At 50.0% G+C, this 13,439-nt stretch overlaps 1 pseudogene; it reads left to right on the plus strand.

Annotated features, from left to right (window-relative positions):
* The first annotated feature begins 467 nt into the window (after positions 1-467).
* On the plus strand, positions 468-8,698 carry LOC115651655 (annotated as a pseudogene).
* Positions 8,699-13,439: the final 4,741 nt, after the last annotated feature.

Raw genomic sequence — 13,439 nt, forward strand, 5'->3', positions numbered from 1 at the left:
GCTCACTGGCCTCGCTGCCAACCAGCTGGGGACTCGTCTTGCAAGCCCTGGGTTTTGTGTGGGAGTGCACCGCCCCCTAGTGGCCAAGCCCAGCCAGTGCAGCAGCACACTAATATATGCAATTTACAGGGTATGTGCAACAATCTCCTCCCCCAGTGGTGAGTGACAGCTACACTGCAAGAGAAAGGGGTGGGATATGCATATTAACAAATGCATGTTCAGACATGCAAATTGGTCACTGTATATTTGCATAAAGCCACCAGGTTCCAGGTGTGGTGTAAGGTATGGCTGACAGAGACAGTGGTAATTGGATGCCTCTGGCTCTCTGGCTCTCCATATAACTGAGTTAACCTGTGGAACTACCTGCTACAGTATTATGATTCATGAGGAATCTCTTTTTGTCTCTCCCTGTAGGGGTTTTGGAGACTGACACTGCCTCCTGTGCAAGGCACCCCATCGTACTAGCCATGCCCAAACCTAGTGCCTGCATCCTCCTCCTCCTCCTATTCCTCCTCCCCGAGGTCTCCCCCAACTGCCAGACAGGCACAACTTCTGCATGCATGAATGCAACCTTCGTGCCCGGGCACAACTTGGTGGGTCACGGGATTGACGTGACCACACTGAGCCGGACGGGGGCCTACCTGGTGGACACCAGCCAGTGGCATGGCCTGAATGGCACCTGCACCCTGTGCTGGAACCTGCTGCAGGGAGGGCAGTGGCAGAGATTGCCACAGGCCGTGGTGGACTGGAGGGTCCACAATTTGTGCCAGTGGCAGCTCAGCAGTTCGGTGCAGCCGTCGGCGATGGGCATGATGGAGTCAGCAGCGTCTGTGGTGCAGAACGACTGGAAGGTGGGGCTGAAAGTGCCCGTGGTGCCCAAGGTTAACGTCCAGGTGGGGCTGGCCAGCTCATGCTCCAAACTGGCCAAATTCATCATGCAGAAGTCACAGAAGGACAAATACGCCTTTGTAAGCCAGGAGGTTTCCTGTCCATATTACAGGTAAGCAGCAGCCCGGACACCTCCCAGCGTGGGGCTAGCTCGTCCGGCACCGAGATGCAGCTGGGTCTGGGGAAGGGCAAATGGGTAACAAGTGTGCAGTGATGTTACTCCAGCATGGTTCAACCAGTGCTGAGATGCAGCCACCTCTTGGGTGAGGCAGCTGGGAACCAGCTGCATCGTGGTACCACCAGCCATCCAGGGCCTTTCCCTTGTAGGTGGCTTTCTTGTTCTGGGGCACAATCCAGGCCAGTGAGGGATTGTGTGACTGCCTGACCTGTAGCCCTAAATGCTTCAAGAGGCTCTGCCTCTCTGAGTCTTTTGTCTGGATATCTCACAAGCCATCACTGAGTGTCCGTGAGCGAATCAGCTCTGATCCTAGCAGCCTGCGTGTTATACGTGTAACACGCTTCCCATCCCGAGTGTCTCCCAAACCAGGTGCTTTGCAGTCTCCATCCCTTTCATAGCCCATTCGGAGAGATTTAAGGTTCCTTTGTTCCTTTAAAGATACAACATTCAGCAGCTTGCTGGGCTAAATGGAGTTCACATGCACTTTACGTTAAACCCAGCACAGGGTGAGGTTATAGACTCATAGACTCATAGACTCTAGGACTGGAAGGGACCTCGAGAGGTCATCGAGTCCAGTCCCCTGCCCTCATGGCAGAACCAAATACTGTCTAGACCATCCCTGACAGACATTTATCTAACCTACTCTTAAATATCTCCAGAGATGGAGATTCCACAACTTCCCTAGGCAATCTATTCCAGTGTTTAACTACCCTGACAGTTAGGAACTTTTTCCTAATGTCCAACCTAAATCTCCCTTGCTGCAGTTTAAGCCCATTGCTTCTTGTTCTATCATTGGAGGCTAAGGTGAACAAGTTTTCTCCCTCCTCCTAATGACACCCTTTTAGATACCTGAAAACTGCTATCATGTCCCCTCTCAGTCTTCTCTTTTCCAAACTAAACAAACCCAATTCTTTCAGCCTTCCTTCATAGGTCATGTTCTCAAGACCTTTAATCATTCTTGTTACTCTTCTCTGGACCCTCTCCAATTTCTCCACATCTTTCTTGAAATGCGGTGCCCAGAACTGGACACAATACTCCAGTTGAGGCCTAACCAGCGCAGAGTAAAGAGGAAGAATGACTTCTCGTGTCTTGTTTACAACACACCTGTTAATGCATCCCAGAATCACGTTTGCTTTTTTTGCAACAGTATCACATTGTTGACTCATATTAAGCTTGTGGTCCACTATGACCCCTAGATCTCTTTCTGCCATACTCCTTCCTAGACAGTCTCTTCCCATTCTGTATGTGTGAAACTGATTGTTCCTTCCTAAGTGGAGCACTTTGCATTTATCTTTATTGAACTTCATCCTGTTTACCTCAGACCATTTCTCCAACTTGTCCAGATCATTTTGAATTTTGACCCTGTCCTCCAAAGCAGTTGCAATCCCTCCCAGTTTGGTATCGTCTGCAAACTTAATAAGCATACTTTCTATGCCAACATCTAAATCGTTGATGAAGATATTGAACAGAACCGGTCCCAAAACAGACCCCTGTGGAACCCCACTTGTTATACCTTTCCAGCAGGATTGGGAGCCATTAACAACTACTCTCTGAGTACGGTTATCCAGCCAGTTATGCACCCACCTTATAGTAGCCCCATCTAAATTGTACTTTCCTAGCTTATCTATAAGAATATCATGCGAGACCGTATCAAATGCCTTACTAAAGTCTAGGTATATCACATCCACCGCTTCTCCCTTATCCACAAAGCTCGTTATCCTATCAAAGAATGCTATCAGATTAGTTTGACACGATTTGTTCTTTACAAATCCATGCTGGCTATTCCCTATCACCTTACCACCTTCCAAGTGATTGCAGATGATTTCTTTGATTACCTGCTCCATTATCTTCCCTGGCACAGAAGTTAAACTAACTGGTCTGTAGTTTCCTGGGTTTGTTTTTATTTCCCTTTTTATAGATGGGCACTATATTTGCCCCCTTCCAGTCTTCTGGAATCTCCCCCGTCTCCCATGATTTCCCAAAGATAATAGCTAGAGGCTCAGATACCTCCTCTATTAACTCCTTGAGTATTCTAGGATGCATTTCATCAGGCCCTGGTGACTTGCAGGCATCTAACTTTTCTAAGTGATTTTTTACTTGCTCTTTCCTTATTTTCTCTTCTAAACCTACCCTCTTCCCGTAAGCATTCACTATACTAGACATTCCTTCAGACTTCTCAGTGAAGACCGAAACAAAGAAGTCATTAAGCATCTCTGCCATTTCCAAGTCTCCCGTTACTGTTACCCTCTCCTCATGGAGCAGTGGGCCTACCCTGTCCTTAGTCTTCCTCTTGCTTCTAATGTATTGATAAAAAGTCTTCTTGTTTCCCTTTATTCCCATAGCTAGTTTGAGTTCATTTTGTGCCTTTGCTTGTCTAATCTTGCCTCTGCATTCCTGTGTTATTTGCCTATATTCATCCTTCGTGATCTGACCTAGTTTCCATTTTTTATATGACGCCTTTTTATTTTGTAGGTCACGCAAGATCTCAAGGGTAAGCCAAGGTGGTCTTTTGCCACATTTTCTATCTTTCCTAACCATCGGAATAACTTGCTTTTGGGCCCTTAATAGCGTCCCTTTGAAAAACTGCCAACTTTCCTCAGTTGTTTTTCCCCTCAGTCTTAATTCCCATGGGACCTTGCCTATCAGCTCTCCGAGCTTACCAAAATCCACCTTCCTGAAATCCATTGTCTCTATTCTGCTGTACTCCTTTCTACCCTTCCTTAGAATTGCAAATTCTATGATTTCATGATCACTTTCACCCAAGCTTCCTTCTACTTTCATATTCTCAACAAGTTCCTCCATATTGGTTAAAATCAAGTCTAGAACAGCTTCCCCCCAGTAGCTTTTTCAACTTTCTGAAATAAAAAGTTGTCTGCAATGCAGTCCAGGAACTTATTGGATAGTCTGTGCCCCGTGGTGTTATTTTCCCAACATATATCTGGATAGTTGAAGTCCCCCATCACCACCAAATCTTGGGCTTTGGATGATTTTGTTAGTTGTTTGAAAAAAGCCTCATCCACCTCTTCCGCCTGATTAGGTGGCCTGTAGTAGACTCCCAGCATGACATCACCTGTGTTTTTTACCCCTTTTAGCCTAACCCAGAGACTCTCCACACTTCCGTCTCCTATGTCCATCTCCACTTCAGTGCAAGTGTGTACATTTTTAATATATAAGGCAACACCTCCTCCCTTTTTCCCCTGTCTATCCTTCCTGAGCAAACTATACCCATCCACACCAACATTCCAGTCGTGTGTATTATCCCACCAAGTTTCAGTAATGCCAATAATGTCATAGTTGTATTTATTTATTAGCACTTCCAGTTCTCCCTGCTTATTACCCATACTTCTTGCGTTTGTATAAAGGCATCTAAGATACTGGTTTGATCTTGCCTCCCAGCTTTGCCCTGACCCTCCTTCCTCTCTGCCATTATAGCCCGTGCTCCCTCCTGTTTCCAACCCATCTCCCAGGTCTTGTTCCCCACTTACCTGTGGGCTTTGCTCACCTGTCCCCGTCGAACCTAGTTTAAAGCCCTCCTTACTAGGTTAGCCAGTCGTGCGCAAATAAGGCCTTTCCCCGCTTTGAAAGGTGAACGCCATCTGTTCCTAGCAGTCCTTCCTCAAATAGCATCCTGTGGTCGAGGAAGCCAAAGCCCTCCTGGCGACACCATCTTCGCAGCCAGGCATTCACCTCCACGATGCATCTGTTTCTGCCCGGACCCCTACCTTCAACAGGAAGAATCGAAGAGAATACCACCTGCATTCCAAACTCCTTAACCCGTACTCCCAGAGCCCTGTAGTCACTCTTGATCTGCTCAGCGTCACACCTCGCAGTATCATTTGCGCCCACATGGATGAGTAGCATGGGGTAGTAGTCAGAAGGCCGGATAATCCTCGACAATGCCTCTGTAACATCTCGGATACGGGCCCCTGGCAGGCAGCATACCTCCCGGGATGAACGGTCAGGGCGACAGATGGGTGTCTCCGTCCCCCTCAGCAGAGAGTCTCCAACCACCACTATCCTACGTTTCTTATGAGTGGTGGCAGCAGACCTCCCAGCCTTAGGGGTATGAGGCTTCACCCCCTTAACTGTTGGGGGTGATTTCTTCTCTCCTGTATCAAGAAGAGCATAACGGTTATCTATTACCACAGCAGGAGGGTTCGCAGCAGCGGTGGAGCACTGCCTGCTGCTAGAAGTAACCAGCTGGCTGTGTCCACCCTGAGCCTCCTCCTCCACTGGTGTGTCAGATACACCCTGAGGCACCTCCTCCTCCACTGGTGTGTGGATAGTCCTGTCAACTGGGACAGCACCGTCAGCTGTCTCCACATGGATACTGTCCAGGAATTGCTCATGGACATGGATGTTCCTCAGCCTGGCCACCTCCTCCTGTAGCTCTCCCACTTGCTGCCTGAGAGATTCCACCAGTAGGCACCTTTCACATTGGATGCCACCCCCAGCCTGGATATCAGGAAGTGGAAATTGCAAATTACAGTCTTTGCAAGCCCACACCAGAATCTGGGTAAAAGCATCCATGCTTTGGTGCTCTGTCTGGCTACAGGCGCAGGTGGAGGAGACAGAAGCAGTGCTGGCACAGGTGTTGCGGGTCCTCCTCACCATTGTAAGCCTCCCTCTGTCAAACTCTCTCAAATTCCCGTCTACAGCTCCCTGTCTGCTCCTCTCTGCTGTAAACAGAAAGGTTTTCGATGTGGCTCAGGTTATGGGTTCAGGGGACCAATGGGTCACAGATGAGACCGACAAGGGACACCCCCTCCCTTCCTACTCCCCTTCCAAACTCCCTTGCAAAACTCCCTGTTAGCAGCTCCTGTTCGCTAAGCTCCCTGGTCACTTGTGCGCAGCTTTATAAAGCCCTGGCCTGAGTGAATGCCCCGCCCACTGGTTAAGGTTCAGCCAATTACCAGAGGCTTCTAGCTTTCAAACCTTCCTAGTAGCTCCACCTCCAACTGCCAGCTACAGCACACGGTCCTTCAAACAAACAAACCAAACAGACTGACAAACACAAGCTCAGCACACAGCAAGTAACCCCCAAACACACACACAAACCCAAACACTCCAGACAGTCACTTACCCCACAGATGCTGTATGTGCTCCTCCTTCACCTGGAGAACTCCCTTGCAAAACTCCCTGTTAGCAGCTCCTGTTCGCTAAGCTCCCTGGTCGCTTGTGCGCAGCTTTATAAAGCCCTGGCCTGAGTGAATGCCCCGCCCACTGGTTAAGGTTCAGCCAATTACCAGAGGCTTCTAGCTTTCAAACCTTCCTAGTAGCTCCACCTCCAACTGCCAGCTACAGCACGGTCCTTCAAACAAACAAACCAAACAGACTGACAAACACAAGCTCAGCACACAGCAAGTAACCCCCAAACACACACACAAACCCAAACACTGCAGACAGTCACTTACCCCACAGATGCTGTATGTGCTCCTCCTTCACCTGGAGAACTCCCTTGCAAAACTCCCTGTTAGCAGCTCCTGTTCGCTAAGCTCCCAGGTTAGCAAGTTTCTGCAGTAAGGGAGAGAGGAGGGTGAGTGAGGTCAAGCACAAGGGGTAAGGACAAAAGTGGTTACAAGCAAATACAAGTGAAAAGCACTTTCTGGTGGCTAAGACGGAACACAACACGGCACAGCCTTTGTGCAAGGCAGTTTCCTTGTCAATCTACCTTCCAGCGAGATGGTTGATCACCCCTCCGGTGGAGATCTCCCACCGAGTCCAATGTGCTTGGGTCCTTTCTCATCTTAGGCGAAAGATCATTTGGGGTCCTATGCCCGTCCCTTGATAGTCCAGTGAACCTTTGCAATGGATTCCCCTTAGGGTCACCTCGCCATAGTAAAAGCCACCCAAGCTGTGACGAAGGTGACGGGGAGTCACCTGACCAAGGAAAGTCCTTATTAGTTTCTTCCCCTGCTTGGGGCTGCTAAAATGCAAATCGATCTGTTTCCTGCACTCTCCTCTCCCTACTGTGTTGATGGTCCTGTTGACCCTCATTTGCAGTCCCCATGTCTCTTTCTGTGCCTTGGAGATGCCTTCCAGGGAGAGAAACCCAGTCCTTTGTCTAGGGTGGAGTACCTCTCGCCCTGCCTGGCAGACGCACTCTGATAACAGAATTTCCCACCTGTGTGCGTGTTTGGATGTGTCCTCCGCACAGACGCCTCGCACTGATAGCAATGAGCAGCGTGGCGTTAGCTTGCTGTCGATAGCTTACATGGCCCCTTTTAGATGCAGATGATGACATGAGTGAGGTGAGGGACACTGGTCAGGCTAGCTGAGACTCATTTCCAGATACCAGGGACCCTTCGTCTTCTGGCATTCGGGTGCTGTTAGGGTCACATCTGAACCACAGGTGTGCTCGCTGAGATCCGGCCTGAGGGCAGGGGACTTGCTGGGTCAGTGGGGTGGGAAATGGGACACAGGGCCTTTCCCCTCTAGGGGTTGCTGCTCTGATCTGGGCCTGTCTAGCTATGGGGGATTTTCTAATTGTCCCATAAATTCTTTGGGTCCCTGGGGCAGGTTCCGGGTCAGCAAGAAACCTCCACTCACCAATCATTTCACCCACGTGGTGAAGGACCTTCCCAGCCTGTACAACAAGACCTCCAAGCTGGAGTACCATCATCTGATTCACACCTACGGCACCCACTATGTGTCCCAGGCATCCCTGGGGGGCCGGGTGCGAGACATGACTGCAGTGCGGGTCTGCCAGGCGGTGCTGGATGGGCTGACCATCAATGAGATCAGGGACTGACTGAGCATGGAGGCGGCCATGAATATTGGGGTGGGCTCATCGCAGTTCAGCTTCAGCAAGTGCAAGGAGAAGAGAAATAAGTTGAAATTCCTCAGAGTTTCCACGAGATGTACCAGAAGCGCCACGTGGAGGTGGAAGGAGGGAAGAACACTGCCGAACTGCTCTTCTCCAACAATAACATTGGGGCCTTCTCAGACTGGGTGAAAACCCTGGAGTCCCTCCCTGGCCTTCTCACCCACTCCTTAAGGCCAATCCACACCTTGTTGGGGCAGGACGACCCCAAGCGGGAGGCGCTGGGGCAGGCAGTGAGTGACTACATCGCCGAGAGGGTCCTGCAGATGGATTGCACCAAGAGCTGCCCAGCGGGCACCCAGCGCAGCACCCTCGACCCCTGCTCCTGCATCTGCCCTGGGGACAGCTCCACCAACACCATGTGCTGCTCACAGCAACGGGGCCTGGCGAGGCTGACAGTAACTGTGGAGCAGGCAAATGGTCTGCGGGGCGACCCCATCGGTGCTACTGATGCCTACGTCAAGGTGTTCTTTGCAGGGAGGGAGATCCAGACTGGCATCATCTGGAACAACAACAATCCTGTTTGGAACATACACATGGACTTCGGCACCATCCATGTCACCATCGCCAGCCAGTTCCGTGTCAAGGTCTGGGACAAAGACAGGTGGAGGGATGACCTGCTGGGGGCCTGCAACATCCCACTGAAGTCTGAGGGTTCCCATCACAGGGAGTGCTACCTGAAACATGGCCGCATCTGGTTCCGTTACACTCTGCCCTGTGGTCCCAACCTTCAGGGCCAGATCTGTTCTGAGTATGTTCCCCAGCCTCCCCAGCACAGCATAATCAAAGGGAAGGAGCCCTTCTGGTGAGCACCCTGGGTAGGGAATTGAAGAGGGACACGGGTGTGCATTAGTCAGCAGTGCTCCCTGTCCCTCAAAGCATTTCCTAGCTCTCACTCTGCTGACGCTACTGGCCGTCATGCCGTCATTTCTGCTCAGGAATCGGTGTCTCTTATGCCCATAACAGCCTTCTCCCTTCCACGGACTGGTCACCCTCACAACTCTCTCTGGAAAGGATCCCATCACTAACTGCCTATTCCATGAGCCATTGAACCAGTATATACATTGACTGTCTCCAACCAACCAACAAACCAACCCATTACTGTATGTATCCAATGCAGCCAAGCTATCCATCCATCCATCCAACCAACCAACCAACCAACCTATGTATCTATCCAGAACATCCAGAAAATCTCTCCAACCAGTCAGCCAAGAAATCAACTATCCAGTGTCTGTATCCAGTACATCCACTGTATCCTTCAAACCAATTAACCAATGAATGTATCAAGGTCATCCAAGCTATCCATCTAATCAACTAATGTATGTATCCCCTACATCCAACATCTCCATCCAGCCAGTCAATCAACCAATCATTGTATCCAGTGCTTCCAACATATTCAAGCAAGCAACCAATATATGCATCCAGTGCATCTAATGCTAATATAACATTGGCAATTGGTAGCATTCACAGTTAACACCCAGGAGGACATGCCACAGGGATATTGATTCAGATTATTAGCAGATTCCAGGAGATGGCCTTGCATTGGGGTCACATTGGAAAGGACAAATCCCCCTAACTCTGGGATTAAAGATTATTCCAGGCTCACACCTACCTGCATCTGCCGAAAGCCAAGATTAATAGCGCCATGGTGCAGTTAACTGGTGAATGCGGATTGTTAACTCTGAACCCTACTGACTGAAAATTAAATAGTACCAGCATGGAAAACTGCCAGGCAGCTTTGCAGCTCCACCACAAAATGATTTGCTGCTGAGAAGCTTCCAGATCTCTGGCTCTTTGCAAATGTGTCTCTCTGCCTCAATAAATATTTGTGAAAGAAAGTTTATAGACAGGAAGCCTTGTCATTCCTCTAACCCCACTGGGCTGGACCAAGATGGAGTAGATTAGAAATGAGCAGGTGCAGTACATATTTTTGAGGACACTGGTGGGGAGGGGGGCACTGGGCCGGAGGGGAGAGAGGCATAACAAGACAGGGGAGCTAGACAGCCAGATGAATTTGCTGCAGTCGGGAATCCAATGTAGTGTGGCTAATGCCAGTCAAGGGAAGCATTTTTTTCAGGGACACAGTGGAGTGGGCAGGAAAGGGATACAAGAAGACAGACAAGTTTATTATGGGGTATTAAAAGTGCACAGCTGATACTTGCAGGTTAATAATATTGCCAATGTATCCTGGAGGGGATATGCAGCTTCTCCCATCTACAGGCCATATATAGGACCAGCTAGTACAGGGGGGTCTGGATTGGGATGAATGGCAGTAGAGGGCAGCGTGCTGCAGGAAATGCCGTGGTAGGGGGTGCTGTCCTATGACATTAAGCACTGATCCCAACGCCCCAGTGTGGCATTAGAGGGCACTATGCTGCAGATTGCGGGGTAGGGGGCGCTCTCCCTTGGCCATCGGTGCTGGCCCCAGTGCCCCAGTGTGGTGCTAGGGGGCGCTGTGCTGCCAGGAATGGGACAGAGGTGAACACTGATGGATGGAAAATGGTTTACAAAGATATCGGTTACTTCTATCTAACTTCTCTTTTTCTTGCTAATGAAATCCTTGCTGTTCCTTAAAGGGCTCCATTTTCGGGGTAATGATTTTACCAGGATATTGGAATGTGGTTGTCACTGAAGATAGAAGCCACTCTCCTGTTGAACACCAGAACTACATGTCATGCCTACCCTCGAAACTTTCGCTGTCAGGTCTTTTGTCTGGGCCACCCAAGAGGCTGTGTCTGCAGAAGATAATGGGGCATTCTGGGTAGGCTTTTCGGTATCCCCCATGTCACCATCTGGTGTACTGTTTCATGGGACATTTTTTTCAGTGCATGTAGGTTACCAGTTGTAGGCACATCAGTCTTGGAGGAAGGCTACGCCTCCTCGCTCTTCGGCCATTGACAAGACATGGGGAGAATTAGTCCTGGTCCCCTAGGTAGAGCTCAGAAACAAGTTGACAACCAACAGTCAAGGGACTCAGGCCTTCAGGTAGAGCAGAGCCCCAAACAGTCTAGGGGCTCAGGCCTTCAGGCTGGGTGGAGTAATAAACAGTCTTACACCCTGACTCTGGCAGATGTTAGACAGACGCTGGCCTCTTGGCCTAAGGTGGAGAAACTGGCACCCCAGGAGTGGGGTGGTTGCAGGGGATAGGGGGATCCAGGCCCAACCTACTCCACCAGGCCCCAGCCCAGGGCCCGAACAGTGGCAGATGGGTCCACCACTGGGTCAGCAGGGATCCAACCATAACACGCTGAGCCCAAGAGCTGGTTAAAACTGTCGCTCCGCTGGCCATGTAAAATGTTTCCGCCAAAACTGCTCTGATTGTCCAACCAACTCCCCGGCCCTGCTCCCTATTCTAACCCTAATCTGATTCCATTACTCCAGCCCTAAACCCTGCTCTAACATGATCCCAGTTCCCCTTCCCTAACCCTAACGTAACCCCTACGCTAATCCTAACCCTGCTCCCTTTCCTAGATCGGATCATTGAGAATGGGCCCATCTAACCCAATATCCCACCCCCTCCCTGCCATCCTGAATCACACCCATCACCTCATCTAGCCCAGTATTCTGCCATCTCCCTGCCATTCCAGGTCAGACAAGTGGGCCCATCTAGCCTGGTATCCAGTCTTTCACTGTGGTCAACTCTGGAATAACATACCCTCCTGGGGGTGCTTTCCTCCTGACCCTCATTAATCAGAGGGCAGTTTAAGCCCTGGAGCATGACATTTATACTCCCTCCAAACATATTTGTTTTAAACCCTTAGGAGTGTAACTCTGGCTCTTCCATTCCCCATATAAAGATCCAATTCCAAATCCTGACTCATATCCTGTGCCAATGAGTTTCACGGGCTACCTGGGTATTTAAAGATAGTATTTTCTTTGAGTACTTAAGGTTAATGGGTTAGAGCAGAGGGGGCTAGGAGTCAAGACTCCTGGGTTCCATCTCCAGCCCTGGGAAAGGAATGAGGTCTAGAGGGTTAGAGCAGATTCGAATGCACAGGGATCTATTCAGGCTTTCATTATATTTAATAAATGAGCCATACAAATTGGCAGAGTCCATGTGTGTGTCTGTATGTGTCCAGGTGGGGGTATGGAAAACTGCCAAACCAGCCAATCATTTGTCAGCTGAGATGCTGTAATGAGCTGGCCAGGTGAGGGGAGAGCGACACATTTCCCATCTGCACTTCCATTTCCCTACAAAGCACATCCCCTCTCATGATGTTGGGAGGAGACAGGGAGTTGTGATGCCAGACAGCAGGGAAGCAGCCAGAAGGGCAAGCGCAGGATTTCTGACTAACAGCTCAGTCATCGAAAGTGGAGTGTGACGGACAAATTCCTCAGTCACTGCTAGCAAGAAAGACATGGCTCGTTAGGATCACTGAGACCAGAACCCAGCCCTGACTCCACTGGCGTCAGATGAGTCACTCACTCTGCATTTTCTCCAGGGCCACTGAGATCAGCACACACACAATGCAGGCCCTGATCTCTGTAGGAGCTGGTCCCTCACAACTCACAGTCCAAACAGACAAGACAAACTGAGGGTGAGGAAGGGAAACTGAGGCATGGCATGATTCAGTGACTTGCCCATGGTCACACAGCGTGTTGGGAGGTGAACCCAGGAGTCCGGGAATCCCTCCCTGGGCCATAGACACAACAGCATTCCCCTGTTCTCCAACACTCAGCCTGGATGATGCGTCTCTGAGGGTGGTGTGGAATAAGTAGATTCTATAGCACCTCAGCCTTCATTTTAAATTAATTCTCTAGCCCTCACGGCTGCAAAGAAAGCCATCTAACCGGTGTGACGAGCACCAGCATCTGCAGAGAGCCTGACACAACAGCTCTGAGCAGCAAGAACTGGCTGCATTTGTCTCCATGGGTTCATTCACACTTGAAACTAATGATGTCACTTGCTGGCACATCAGTTTACCTTGACCTACTGATTGCTTGGGTGGATGAGGTAAGAGAAGGGGATGGGGGTGATACCCATGTGGGTTGGGACAATTGGGAGTGGACACGGAGAGACCAAACAAGGATTCATGTCTTTAGTTTAACTCCTGTTGATTCTGAAGCCTAATGATAACCCTTTAAATGTTAGTTTTTACCCTCTCATTGCTGGTGGTTTCAGCAGATGGGTGAGTGAACAGGGTGGGGAGTGGTGCCCATGTGGGGTGGGTGGCAACTGGGAGCTGACACAGGGAAGTGTCATATCTATCATGTTCCCCCACTGCTGACTCTGGAGTCTAATGATGACATGTAACAATAGCAGTCGTCACTATTCCCTGTCTGATCATGTTGGTGGGGGTGGAAGTGGACCCACTGTGGGAGGGGAACTGGGAGCTGCTATAGGGACAGGGTGGGGGCAGATTCAGCCCCATCATTCAACTCAATTTAATTCTGCAGCCCAAGGAGGATGCTTGAAATCATGAGTCCCAGTAATTTTTTTAATTAGGGTAGCATAGAGACCCCAGCCACGATCAGGGTCCCCGTCAGGCCAGGCACTGCACAGACGCCTGCAGTAAGATCAGGGCACTAGCTCATCTTCTCTGCTCCACC

Source organism: Gopherus evgoodei, chromosome 4, assembly GCF_007399415.2.
Source record: "Gopherus evgoodei ecotype Sinaloan lineage chromosome 4, rGopEvg1_v1.p, whole genome shotgun sequence".
Taxonomy (NCBI): Eukaryota; Metazoa; Chordata; order Testudines; family Testudinidae; genus Gopherus; species Gopherus evgoodei.